Source organism: Notamacropus eugenii, chromosome 4 (genome assembly GCF_028372415.1).
Source record: "Notamacropus eugenii isolate mMacEug1 chromosome 4, mMacEug1.pri_v2, whole genome shotgun sequence".
Lineage (NCBI taxonomy): Eukaryota > Metazoa > Chordata > Mammalia > Diprotodontia > Macropodidae > Notamacropus > Notamacropus eugenii.
The window spans coordinates 164,550,866-164,565,908 of NC_092875.1; the positions used below are offsets into that span (position 1 = coordinate 164,550,866).

Genomic DNA, 15,043 nt, shown 5'->3' on the forward strand with positions numbered 1-15,043 from the left:
AGAGCTTTTGTACCTTTTAGATCATGATCTTGATGCTATATTACTATAATATTAATGTTAAAATTCTTTTCCTTTCCTGCTCTCAAAAAGCCCTTATTTAGTGATTTTTGAAGAATATTTTCATCTATATTTACACGTTGCCATGAAGAGTAACATGCCAATGATTTCTGTATTTTCTAATGTTTGTTCATTAATGTTTTGCTAAATGAAAAAAAAAGAAAACTATTGCTGTCTTTAAACACACAATAGTTAAATATTCAGTGTCCAGCTGTTCCTCCTGTATCTGCCACGGTATTTCTTCCCTTCCTGGATTCCCTTTGTTCATACTTGAACTTCATAAAACACAGAAAGAGGATTTCTGAGTGTGTTAGCCTGCCAGATAGGGAATCTTGGAATATGTAGCACCAGTTGACTTTATGTTTTCTAGTCTTCTTATTTTCAAAATAGCATTATAGGAATGAATGAATAAAGCATTTAGCAAGTGCTTACTATATGCTTTCCAAAGATACATATAAAAAAAAGTGAAATAGCCCCTGCTCTCAAAGAGCTCCCATTCTAATATATCAAGCACAATGTGAGTAAAACTGGCTTCTAGAAAGGGAATTAATTCTCTCTCCACTTGCGTCTACAGAGTGGTGCTCCTGTGCTTGAGTGCAAAATTTACCTTCTCTGTAAGAGAAGAAAACAGGCCAGAGAATTTAGTCAGAACAAAAGCAAATGTCTGCTCTTTTTTAATAGCCAAACATAGGGGAAGAGAGAACAACATCAAAGGCGAAGACTCCAGAAGAGGGAAGTTCCTGCTGCTCACTTGTAGTCATGGGATTTCTGGCTGAGATCGAATGTTCTTTTGTCAGCAACTTTCCCTATGATTGGAGCAATATTTCTGACTCTGTCTTTAGAGGAGTGGGAAGGGAATAAGTATTTATTAAATGACTACTCTGTGCCAGGAACTGGATAAATGCTTTACAAATATTAGCTCATTTGATCCTCATAACAACCCTGAAAAGTAGGTGCTATTATGGCCTCCATTTTATTGTTCTGGAAACTGAGGCAGAGAGGTTAAGTGACTTCCCCAGGGTCACACAGCTATTAGGTAACTGAGGCCAGATTTGCACCGAGGAGTAATTCTCTATACTATGCTCCACCAACTGCTTTTAAAGTGACCTTTATTGAATTGAGGTTACGTAGCCCAATTCTTAATAGCAAACTACCTACTAATCCAGTCTATATGAGCCACAGGGGGATCACGGGCTTGAATAAAGGTGACCCTGCTCTATTTCTAATAGAAAGTTGCTTTCCAATAACTAGCGACCCTCACTGTAAGTTGGAACTAAGTAGGGGAAGGCTGTATTTTTATGCCTGAATGCCCATTGAAACCAATCAAAAGTATCAATTGTTAACTATAATATTGACAAATATCGTAGAATGGGGGAGGCTTTACTACAACTGTGCTAACTTCTGTAGAATATACAAAATTTAGATAAGGCAGATGAGTATTTGGTCCCTATTTTCAGAGAGGTTATGATTCAGCAGGAGGAAAAAACACAAACACATCATAACTATAATATGCAACATTAATAATAATTATATAATACTTTAAAAACATTACTCCATTTTGTCTTCATAACAACCAAAGGTAGTAAGTGCTGTTATTATTCTCATTTAATAGATGAGGAAGAAACCCTATAGGAGGTATGTGCTAATATTCTCATTTTACAAATGAGTGTAAGTCACTTACCTAGGATCATATATGAAATTAGATCCGAAACTAGGTCTTCCTGAGGACCCAAACCCAGCACTAGCTACTCTACTGCCTAGCTGTCTCTACTTGTTATTATTAAAAAATCCATTCACATCCCCCTCACATTTCAGTTTAACCATTTGAAATTCCTACTCTTCAGTCCTTCCGGGAAGAGGAGGGAAAGAGCATATTTAGCTTAACAAATGTGTACCATTTCTAGCATTAAAACCATTTTTCTCCCATATATCTTCCAGTTTTAGAAATTATGTATTAAAATGGAACAATGATTGCAGTTGCTGTTTTACCATGTCAATAACTGAGCAAGATTCTTCAGTTTCCATTCAAACTTGACATGTTGTTTTATGAGTAGCAAATGCCATGCCGATACTTCGTCCTCTTGATATATTGGTTTTCAATAATTTACAAACATACACATTTAGTTTTTAATCTGCATCCATATTTTGTGACTATTGACAACTCAGTTCACTGAAATAGAAGGTCTTGTAACTGACAGCATTCTCACGGGGCTTAAGGGATTGTTGGTGTCCATTTGTGGGAATATTTATCACTGGAAAAGAAAATATCATTAACAGCAGTAGATGTCACTAGAGCCAAAAGAAACCAACTTAAGTATTTCAGAGAAATTTTACTGAAGATGAAAGGAGAAATTATAGAATTATGACTTGAAAGGAATACTCAAAACTCAGCGTGTCCATCCCCCAATGTGTTGCGCAGGAGGTCTAAGCCAACATATCTTTGTCAAATCATCATTGGATAGAAGATTCATATTCTTCATAGGAATCTTGTTCCAACTCTTTACCGTTAGAGTCAGGATACTTTTCTGCATCTCAGATCTAAAATCCTTGTATTGGAATTTAAATCAGACACTTTCTCATAGCCTAATACGATGGGGATTGGACATTACTATCCTATTCTAAAAGAGTTTGATGACATAGAAGAGGGGCTCCAATACCAACTTTTTACTTACTGGGTAAGGATAGATATAACTAGGTGGCATAGTGGCTTGGGCACTGGACTTGGAGTCAGGAAAATCTGAGTTAAAAATCCTGATCCATACACTTACTAGGTGTGTTGCCCTGGGAAATTCAATGAATGTTTCTTAGCCTCAGTTCCTTCATCTGTAAAAGAGGGATGATAGAATCTATTAACAAGGTTTTCATAAAGATCAGATGAGATAATGTAGGTAAAATGCTTTGCAAATCTTAGTGCTATCTAAATAGTAGCTATTATTATTTTTATTATTGGTTCTTTTAGCTAACTAAATTTACGAACTCTCATTTCCTTTTCTGTAAAGTAGGGTTAATAATAATTGTTCAACCTAGTTCAATGGGGATATTGTGAAGAATAAATGTGGAATTTTGATAATAAATTCCTCCAGGTTTTAGTTGCCTTCAAAGCAAATTATTTATTTACTTATAAACAATAAGTCTGTAATTTAGCATATGGTACTTTGGGATCTATTCTTAAAAAGACTTCAGTACATGTTACTAACTGGGATTTTTCATTTTTTAACACATTTTTTAAAAAGCTTGAGAATAAATTTAACATTAAAATATAATTTATTATATTTTATAATTATAAATTTAAAAAAGTTATAATTTTTTCAAGATGGTTGGAAAGCTTTTTCTTTATCTTTGTAATTCTGTAGTTTATTAATTAGATCTTAGTGAATTGTAGTTTGGATTTTTCCATGTTGAAGTTTTGTATATTCTCTCTAACTGCAGAGTGTTTGTTGTTTGAGTTTTATTTATTCTGCAAAGTCTTTTGTGATTAGAAACTAAAATATACTGTATAACTTTTTTTTGTCTTCTGAGATCTCAATCCATTTTTCTCCCATGCTGAAGTCCTGGATATTTTCTTTTCTTGTGGGGTTTATTGCCTGATATTGTCTATTTTGGAAATTTTTCTCTAAATAGGTCCTTGGCTACAATGTTTTGCTTTTATTTTTTGCTGTCCTTTCGGGTGCTAATAAATTCTTGATTCTTGCTTTGTTTTCAAAATCTGCTACTTTGTTCTGCTTATCCATTAGTTGATTTTTTTTTTCAATACAATAAACAAAATTCCAAGCTGGTTATTGGTTTTATTTTTAACTATTGATCTTTCCTCAGATTCTTGGATTCTGCCATTTGCTACATCTGTAAATGTTTCTAGTTCAAGGATATGACTTTTAAATTTCTATAATTCACTCAGTTTTTCTCCTGTGTTTTTTCCTTTACATTCATTTAATATTTTCTTTTCCCCAATTACATGTAAAAGCAATTTAAAAATTTTTTATTTAAATATTTAATCAATTTATTTTCAGTTTCAACATTCACTTCCATAAGTTTTAAATTTTCTTCCCCTTCCTTTCTCTTCCCTCCCCAAGATGGCATGCAATCTGATATGAGCTATACACATGCACTTCTATTAAACTCATTTTCACATTAGTCATGTTGCAAAGAAGAATTGCAATGAATGGGAGAAACACCGAGAAAGAAAACAAAACAAAACAAAAGAGAAAATAGTCTGCTTCACTCTGCAATCCAACTCCACAGTTCTTTCTCTGGATGTGGATGGCATTTTCTATCATGAGTGCTATGGAAAAGTTTTAGGTCCTTGCTTTGCTGAGAAGGGCCACGTCTATCAAAATCAGTCCTCACACACTGTGGCTGTTATTATGTACAATGTTCTCCTGGTTCTGCTCACTTAACTCAGCATCAGTTCATATAAGTCTTTCTAGGTTTTCCCGAAGTCTGCCTGCTCATCATTTCTTATAGTGCAATAGTATTCCATTACATTCACATACCACAACTTGGTCAGCCATTCCCTAATTGATGGGCATCCCCTCAATTTCCAGTTCTTGGCCACCACAAAAAGAGATGCTATGAATATTTTTGTACATGTGGGCGCTTTCCCCATTTTTATGACCTCTTTGAGATACAGCCCTAGAAGATATATTGCTGGGTCAAAGGGTATGCACATTTTTATATCCCTGTGGGCATAGTTCCAAATTGCTCTCCAGAATGGCAGGATCAGTTCACAACTCCACAAACAATGAATTAGTGTTCGAGCTTTACCACATCTTCTCCAACACTTATCATTTTCTTTTTTTTGTCATATTAGCCAATGTGATAGGTGTGATTTTTGTACCTCAGAGTTGTTTTGATTTGCATTTTTCTAATTCATAGTGATTTAGAGCATTTTTTCATATGACTATAGATAGTTTTAATTTCTTCTTCTGAAAACTACCTGTTCATATCCTTTCACCATTTTTCAATTGGGGAATAACATGTATTCTTGCAAATTTGACTCAGTTCTCTATATATTTTGGAAATGAGGCCTTTATCACAGACACTAATTGTAAAGATTCTTCCCTAGTTTTCTGCTTCCTTTCTAATCTTGGTTTCATTGGCTTTGTTTGTACAAAAACTTTTCAATTTAATGTAATCAAAATTATCCATTTTGCATTTCATAATGTTCTCTATCTCTTGTTTGGTCATAAATTCCTACATTCTCCATCAATTTGACAGGTAAGCTATTCCTTGCTTCCCTAATTTGTTTATAGTATAGGTATATTTATATATGGGTGATGTCTTTTGATTTGTGCATAAATTGGATTTAAATGAGACAGAGTTGCTCAAAGACATCAGCTTCACTCTCTCCTCATAGTTCATCATAGTTCAGTGGCAGGACAGAATCAAGATGACTAGCTATGGCTCAGGATGCAGTAGATGACCCTGGCGTCTTTGGTGTCTAATCAACCTCTAAGCGCTCCACATTGCCTGCTTTAGCTGCCTTCATGGCCATTGAAACAAATTCTTCTCATCCTCCCATTCCACCAGGGGACTTCTTCACATGCTTGAGGTAGACACCCTCCTCACCCACAAATGGGTTTGAGACCCCTCAGTTACCCTCAACCTTGTTTGGCCTGTCTGCCAAAACAGTTTATTGGGGTGTATCTGCTCTTCACACTGCAGCTTCTTGGAGCCACAGGTGAGAGCTGGGTGTAGTAGGTAGGCACCGAAGGTGGAAAACAGCCCTGAAAAGGACTCGGCAGCCATCATACCAAGGTACTGGTGCTCCCAGAACACACCCAATACCACTAATCAATCTGGTGTTTGCTGCCTGACAACTCCAAGAAAAATGCCAGGAGCAGAACAGAGGTCTGTACGCAACATTTGTACAAGGCCTTTGACACAGTTAGTCATAAGGGCTTATAGAAAATTATGTTGAAATTTTGTTGCCCAGAGAAGTTCTTCAGTCTTGTATGTCAGTTCATGATGGCATGGTTGCCCAGGTTCTAGATAGTGGCCCATGCTCTCGTACTTTCCCAGTCATCAATGCAGTGAAACATGATTGTGTGCTTGCTCCCATGCTTTTTAGCATGATGTTTTTAGCCATGTTGTCAAATGCTTTCAGTGAGAATGAACACAGCATCAAGGTCAGCTACTGTACTGATGAATTTTCAATTTGAAAAGGCTACAAGCCAAGTCCAAAGTGGAGGGAGTGATGGTACATGATTTTTTGTTTCCAGATAATTGCGCACTCAGTGAACCCTCTGAAGCTGGGATACAAAAAAAGTACATATCAAATCTCTACTGCCTGTGCTAATTTTGGCCTAGTAATTAACACCAAGAAAGCTGGTGCTCCATCAGCCACCACCACACTATCCATACGTGGAACCATTGGTTATAACAAACGGAGAAGTTTTGAATGTTGTGGATAAGTTTACTTACCTTGGTAGTGTACTTTCCAGGGATGTACACATTGACAATGAGGTTGATGCACGCATTGCCAGAGCTATCTCAGTGTTTGGGAGGCTCTGAAGAAAAGTATGTGAGAAAAGAGGTAATAGATTGACTACCAAACTGAAGGTTTACAGAACCGTTGTGCTGACCTCATTGTTGTATGCTGGTGAAACATGAATAGTCTACCAGCACCATGCCAGGAAACTTAACCACTTCCATTTGAACTGTCTTAGGAAGATTCTGAAGATCACCTGGCAGGATAAGGTACTAGACACTGAGGTCCTTGCTCGAACTAAACTACGAAGCATTCAAACTATGTTTCAAAGAGCACAATTCTGATGGGTTGGCAATGTTGTTTGTACATTTGCCAAAATATTTTTTATAGAGAACTCTCATGGGGCAGATGATCACAAGGTGGTCAAAAGAAGCAATACAAGGACACTCTCAAGCTCTCTCTCAAGAACTTTAAATTTGATTGTGTGACATGGGAGACATTGGCACAGGACTGCTCAGCATGGTGTGCCCACATCAGAAAGGGTGCTGTGCTCTATGAGCAAAGCAGGATTGAGACAGCACAAAGTAAATGTAGGTTGTGCAAATTTGGAGTATCCATCCCAAATGTTCACATGGACTGTCTGTGCCCAATCTGTGATTGTGTATTCTGAGCTCGTATTAGTCTGACCAGCCAGTGGGGCACGTTGAAACTTGACTTAATCACAGTGAAGTCATTTTGGGCGTCTTTAAGAACAATGGACAAAAACCAACCAAACAAGCAATATTTATGTATACTATACGTACAGTATAGGTATTATTATACTATATAATATTATATATAGTATATAGTAACGTATATACTATATCTATAATATGTGTGTATATATCTATATATACCTCTATATATAATACTATATTTAAGGTATAGGTATTATTATACCTAAACTGTATACTCATTTGGACTTTATTCTGGTATATGGTATCAGATGTTGGCCTATGCTCAGTTTCTGCCATCATATTTTCCAGTTTTCCCAGAAGTTTTTGTCAAAGTTCTTATACCAGAAGCCGGGATCCTTGTATTTATCAAACAATAAACTGCAATATTCATTGACTTCTGTGTCTTAAGTCCCTAATCTATTCCACTGATTGACCCTTCTGTTTCTTAGGCAGTACTATGTGGTTTTGATGATTGTTGCTTTATAATACAATTTGACATATGGTATGGCTAGGCCACGTTGCATTAATTTCCTTGATATTCTGGACCTTTTGTTCTTCAAGATGAATTTTGGTATTTTTTTCTAGTTGTAGAAAATAATTTTCTGATAGTCTGGTATGGCACTGCATAAGTAAATTAATTTAGGTAAAATTGTCATTTTTATTATGTTAGCTCGGCCTATCCACCAGCAATTGATGTTTTTCCAGTTATTTAGATCTGACCTTATTTGTGCAAAAAGTGTTTTGTAATTGTGTTCATATAGTCCCTGAGTTTGTTTTGGCAGGTAGAATCCCAAAATGGGATTTCTCTTTCTACCTCTTGCTATTGGACTTTGTTAGTAATATATAGAAATGCAGATGATTCATGTGTGTTTATTTTATATCCTACAACTTTGCTAAAGCTGTTTATTATTTCAAGCAGTTTTTTATTTGATTCTCTAAGTATATCATCATATCATTTGCAGAGAGTGAGAATTTAGTTTCTTCTTTGCCTATTCTAATTCCTTCAATTTCTTTTTCTTCTTTTATTGCTAAAGTTAACATTTCTTGTACCATGTTGAATAATAGTGGTGATAATGGACCTTCTTGTTTCATGCCCAATCTTATTGGAAATGCATCTAGCTTAAACCTGTTTCATATAATGCTTGCTGATGGTTTTAGGTAAAAGTTTCTCATAATTGTAAGGAAGTCTCCATTTATTCCTGTGGTCTCCATTGTTTTCAATAGGAATGGGTATTGTATTTTGTCAAAAACTTTTTCTGCATCTATTGAGATAATTATATGGTTTCTGTTAGTTTTGTTGTTGATATGATCAATTATGCCACTGGTTTTCCTAATATTGAACCAGCCCTGCATTCCTGGTATAAATCCTACCTAGTCAAAATGTATTATTCTTGTGATAAATTTCTATAGTCTTTTTGCTAGTATATTATTTAAAATTTTTGCCTCTATATTCATTAGGGGAATTGGTCTAAAATTTTCTTTCTCTGTTTTGACTCTTCCTGGTTTAGTTATCAGTACCATATTTACATCATAAAAAGAATTTGGTAGAGCTCCTTCTTTGCCAATTTCCCAAATAGTCTGTATAGTATTGAAATTACTTGTTCTTTAAATGTTTGATAGAATTCGCTTGTACATTCATCTGGCTCTGGAGATTTTTTCCTAGGGAGTTCATTGATGGCTTGTTCAATTTCTTTTTCTGAGATGGGGTTATTTAAATATTTTACTCCCTCTTCTGTTGATGAGTAATTTATGTTTTTGTAAATATTCAACCATTTCACTAAGACTGTCAAATTTATGGGCATACAGTTGGAAAAAAATAATTCCTGATTATTGTTTTAATTTCGTGTTCATTGGAGGTGAGTTCACCCTTTTCATTTTTGATACTGGTAATTTGATTTTCTTTTTTTAAATCACATTGACCAAAGATTTATCAATTTTATTGTTTTTTCCTAAAACCATCTCTTAGTTTATTTGAGAACTCCTCTACCTCTGAGCTATAGTCCTTTCTAGGAGAGCACTGTCCTACAGAAATTCAAAATAATAATATGAATGATATGCTTATGTTGCAGAATATCAGAACCGCAGTGATGGAAAGGACCTCAGAAGCTACCTTTTCTAACCTGACCCTGACCAGAATCCTGTTTGCAGCATGCACATATGTTCATTCAGGCTCTGCTTAATGACATCCAAGGAGAGGAAACCTGTTGACTTCTGAGGCCCTTTTGGATAATTGCAATTGTTTGCAAATTTTTCCCTGTGTCAAACTAAATTTTTCTCTTTGCTTCTTCCACTGGCAGCTCCTAGGTCCTTGCTATGGGGCTAGGAAGAACACATCAAATACCCCTTGTCCTCAGTGATGGCAAATTCTTGAAGACATATCATGTCTCGGTAAATTTTCTTTAAGTCCTCTTTTCTACATATGAGAAAATTAAATTCATTCTTTTCACTAGAAATTCTTAGCTAATGGTATGTGAATGGATTGTTCACTCACTTGTTCATTCATTAAGCATTTGCAGCAACTTAAATTTATAAAGCATTTAACTGAACTGTGAAGTTTTCCAGATTGTTCCAAGACATAGCGAATGTTTCCTCTTCTTATTTCTATCAAACTCATTATCAATGAAATTAATTGTGTACTACCTTGTTATATTTCTTGTACTATTACTAAACTATATTTTTCTTATGTTTTCTAACTTTTCGTGTGTCTTTTTTCTTGTCTATACAACTAGATTTTAAGTTGATTAAACTCAGGGACTGCATATTCACTCATTTAGCAAATAGTTACTGAATACTAATTGTGTGTTTGAATTCTCCATAGTGCTTTGCACAAGAGATTAAATAAATATTTTTTGATTGATTGTCATAATATGTGCATAGAGCTCAGTTCTGTGTCATAAAAGATACAATGGAAGTAGAAAATGCGATCTTAGGTCTTGAGGTGTTATACTTGAGGGAGAGAGAACACACATAAGCAAAACAAACTATTATATGCTACTTACCTAAGCATAGAAGGAACAGGGAAGAATGCATCCAGAATGATGCCAGGTTAATGAATTGGGTTTTGAAAATACTTTTGTCTCTAATCCCTCAGAACTGTTCTTAAATATTTTTGTATATACACAAAATATTATATTAGAGACTGTCATTGCTGGAAGAGATTATTTTAGAGATCATGATATCCAACCCTCTCATTTTATGCATGAAAAATGTGAGTCTAGGGATATTAAAAATTGATTTCACCAAGGTCACATTTGGCAGTAAGTGCAAGAAACCATGATTCCTCATTACCCAATCAGTTTTTCCTCCTTCCCACCAAATGTCATTGATTACATTTATTGAGAGTTTTTTCTGCATGTTAAGAGTAATATTTCCAAAAGAATATGTCAAAAGAGGTAAAAAAAAAACCCTTCTGTTCTCTATCAGTATTTGGAGAAGTTCAGTCAGTAGAGCTATGTGAGAAATAAGACAGTGATCAGACTGTGCTAGTCTGTCCTTTAACACTACACTCATTCAAAATATTCTTATCTGTGTGGAAAATTGGAACTTTTTTCAGTTAGGATCTTTCAGTTTTCATGAAAAGACATAACTTTCAGAAGTACTCATCAGAGCCAACTGGCATATTCTCCCAATGGAAAAGGTTGTCTTCTTAGAAAACTTAGCACATTCAGTAGAAAGAAGCTTGATAGAGAATTTCTATTTCCTTTAAAGATGGCAATAAAGTGATACCACAAACTTATGGTAATAAAGAAAAAGCCTATAATAATTATCATGATAATATTAATGTTATTACTAATAATAACACTGATATTTATATAGCATTTTATAGTTCATGCAGTTAATAAGTTTTATAGTCCACATTCAAATCTAGGTCTTCTAACCTTTCACTGACTGTGTTTTTCTTATTGTACAAAAGAAGTGAAAAAAATCTGTTTAATAATCAGATCTCTCCTTTGTCCTTCTTACTACTCACCATGTATTGTACTTACCTGTGTACATGTCATCCCTCTTCTTTCTCATCTATCCACTGCCCTTCCTACCTCCTCTTCTTATTCCTGCTTCCTCATCCCTTGCCAATAGAGTATAAATACCTCTGAAGAAAGAAAATCTTTATTTTCTTTGGTTTTATTTTCTATCCCTAGCACCTAGCACTAAATATTTATTATTTGGAGTGACATTTTGTGCTAACTTATCCCTTAGGCACTTTTGTAGAAAGCATCCAACCCGGAATTTGTCCTAAAAAGATTCTTTAGGTCTTATTCTTTTCAAATTTGAGAATTCATGGAAGCATAAATTTAGAGTTGGAAGGTTCATTGGAGTCCATCTAGTCTCAGCCTTAATTCTATAGATAGAGAAACTGAGGCTCAGAGAAATTAAATAATTTGTCCAAGATAAGACAGCTAGTTTCAGCCAAAGATAGCATTCAGTTCAATTAAAACATTTCTTAAGCTCCAATAATTTGTTAGGTACCAGGTGTACAATGCCAGAAATGAAAAATATTGCCTTTCTTTAAGGAACTTACATACTAATATTAGGTATGAGTACTTTTTGGGTCAGGAAACAATGAAAAATCAATGAAGGAGTGTGGGAGAGAAGTGACTTGTTTCTTTTCAGGAGCTTTTCCAGTGTTCAGATGTGGAATAACCTATTTCTCCCTGCAGAGCTGAGTTGAACAAGCTAACAAGCCAAATTAAGGGCTTCTTTATGCTTACAACTTTAGCTAGTGCTCAACTCTTGCTATTTCTCCTCATCATCGGTATAATAGGGCCTTGTCTCAACCGTTATATTGCCTCCTCATGAGCTATGTCATGCCTTCTTTCCTGTTGTTAATTTGAAAGTATTCAGCCAAGGGCCAAGGCAGCCACTGGCACACAAGCAAAGGTCACTTTTAATTGGTAGCTTCAGCTAACTGGTGGTGTATCACTATTCACCCCAAAATGAATCACCCAGTGACTCATGGAACTACTATTAGATAACAGTTAGTTCTATGGAGACAGATGGGCAAAGCAATCTGTACCTAATTCCCTGAAGAAAAGTGGGGCTGTTCAACTGTAATAGAGGTTTAACTTACAGAATACAAAGACTGTCCACCATGAGAGTCATCTTGTGGGAGAGACTTAGGAAGTGATCATAATTGTTTTCATTCACTCATTCTTTCATGGATTTTTGGAAGAGGAACTTGGGGTCGTAGAACAAGTAAGCATTTCCTGGATAAGAATGAAGAATGAAATGAAGCTATCCAGTTAAGGCCTCTCAACATGTTGAATGTTGTGTTGAAAGACATAAGTAGCAGGAAGCCAGTCCACAGGGAGATTACAAATCTTTCAAGGGCAGCTTGGGTAGAAGTAAAAATTAGTTAATTTTTATCTTTGTGACCTGCTTTCTGTTTCATTCTCCATTTCTATACATAACATCTTATTTCCTGTTCCTGGTACCTGACCTATATCTATAGGACCTTCTTCTCCTACAGAGGTCTAGGATAGAAAGTTATCTAAAAGAGTATCTCTGTTAATAACATTAGCAGATCACCTAGGATATGAATCAAAGTCTGCCAAAGGGTTACTAGCATTTTCCCAGAAGCATTTTCATTTAGAAAGGGGATGTTTGAAGACTGAGAGTTCCTTAGAAATGAACAAATCTTTTATGGTTGGGTCTCAGGAACTATAGTGGTCCAGTGGGGGAAGATTTTAGGAAGTGCCCTCATATAGTTGACTTCCTACTTGGTCTACTCATAAAGCCAACCCTTGATATACTCATGTTATAGTTGTTTACCTTTTTTATTGTGCTCAAGGAGTCTTCTTGCATTTGAACAAAAGACTATGGGCAAGGGCACTTTGTAACTTGGTTCCATCTTTATTTTCTTTGCAGTCAGGTATCATCACTGTACTTGTCAGTCAGTCAACAAATATATATTGGGTACTCACTCATGGAATCACAGAACCTCTGAGATGGAAGGAATCTCTGTTGGTGTCTTTGTGCTTTTGCATACTAGGGATTATTGCAGGGGATGGGTGGCTGAGCTGCTGTGCTTGTGGAACTCTTAAGGATGAAGTTTTCCTAGCCATGGGCAAAACTCTTCCTGTTTTCTCCTTTTCCTTACTCTTTTATCCTCTTTCTCAATGGGTAGCCCTACTTAGCATTTTCTTTTCTTTTTTTGGGGGGGAGGCAATTGGGGTTAAGTGACTTGCCCAGGGTCACATGGCTAGTAAGTGTGAAGTCTGAGGGCATATTTGAACTTAGGTTTTCCTGACTCCAGGGTTAGTGCTCTATTCACTGCACTGCCTAGCTGCCCCTGGTCTAATATTTTCTGACCCTTTAAGAGGTGGTGGTTGGAGGAGAGGGGCGAAGTGTTCCAGCTACTTGAAGTATGAAATGCTTAGCCTTTGGGGAAGAATTTTTACCTGAATTCTTACTGACCTGAGGTAAAGCCTTCTTGATCTTTGTGTTGATTCTGCAGAAGAGGAATGATATTTTTGTATACTTTTAACTTTGTAGTATGTTATTTTTTTTATTTTTCATTTTTAACACAGCTCATATCACATAAAACAATTCCAGCTTTTGATCAGGTGATACTTCTTTTAAAGCATTTACAATATAGACCACAAACAAATTTTTTTTTAACATTAACCAGTTGAGACACAAATAATAATTATGTATGCTACCTTCACAAGCCCTTGACCTAATTGTCTCCACACTGTTACTAAGAATTAAAGGACCCTAACTTATTGTTGTTGGTCTAAAGTCCTATGCCTAATAGTTTAATTTTAGACTTAACCTCGGATGTTCCCCTACCAACAATCTATAATTTAATAGATGTGGTATTAAACTTATAAACCTTTTGACTATAGGAAATTGCCACCAAGAGTAGGGACATTGCAGGGAAACAATATCTCCCCAACTTCATGTCAGTTTCAGGCAAGAGTAGATTGTCAACTTGCATTCAGTGAGGCTTAGAGTCTGCCAGGTGTCAGTGGGGAAATTGAGTCAGGAGAATCCTACCTCAGCCCAGGCTGACAGCTGCTCTCCCACCCTTCCAATGAGATCACCTTTTTCAGTTCATACCAGCATCTCACAGGCTTACTGACATCATGGATTGGAGGCTCAGCCCACCTTTCTTGCTATCCATACCTGGAGTTAGACTCAGAACAGTCACTTAATATTCCCATATCATCTTAAAATAGCAAGTTGCAATAACCAGATTTCAGATATGACTATAATTTCACATCGGCGAAGGAATATCTTTTGAATAAGTCTAAAGTGGCTTACATGCCTTTCTATACCTGTTCTAGTTCCTGATTAAATAACAATCATAAAATCAAATTTACCATTAAAACCTTAACTTTTTTTATCAATGCCAAATTTTACCCGATGTTACCCATCCCTAGGAAATTTAGACTAAAATTCTTTTCCCCAAACTAAAGACGTCTCTGATTTAGTCTCAGTAATTAATTCAGTCAATTGTTTTAATACTAATTGCTTTTACATCACTTTGTAACATGTCCAATTTTCTCCCCATCTCTCCTGTCCCCCACCTCCTAATACCTTGCATTCTGATTACCCCTTCCCTCAATATACCCTCTCTTCTATCACACTCCACCCTCCCCTTATCCCCATCTTCTCTCTTTTTCTTGTAGGGCAAGATAAATTTCTACACCCCATTACCTGTGTTTTTTATTTCCTGTTTATATACAATAATAACTTTTGACATTTGTTTCTAGTATTTTGAATTCCAACTTCTCTTCCTCCCTCCCTCCCTACCCATCCCCACTGTGAAGATAAACAATTCAATACAGACTAAATATGTGTCATTTCACCAGCTGGAATAATAATAACAATAAAAATAATA

General features: G+C 35.7%; 1 long non-coding RNA gene across 1 annotated transcript in view; it reads right to left on the reverse strand.

The window, feature by feature from the left end:
* Positions 1-553: 553 nt before the first annotated feature.
* LOC140500751 (uncharacterized) overlaps positions 554-15,043 on the reverse strand; it is a 29,940-nt gene continuing 15,450 nt past the window's right edge. The window contains exons 2-6 of the long non-coding RNA XR_011965858.1: positions 13,615-13,648; positions 12,269-12,404; positions 11,187-11,290; positions 2,826-2,880; positions 554-2,309 (exon numbers count right to left, since the gene is read on the reverse strand). This is a non-coding gene — a long non-coding RNA (uncharacterized lncRNA). The remainder of the gene's footprint in view (positions 2,310-2,825; positions 2,881-11,186; positions 11,291-12,268; positions 12,405-13,614; positions 13,649-15,043) is intronic.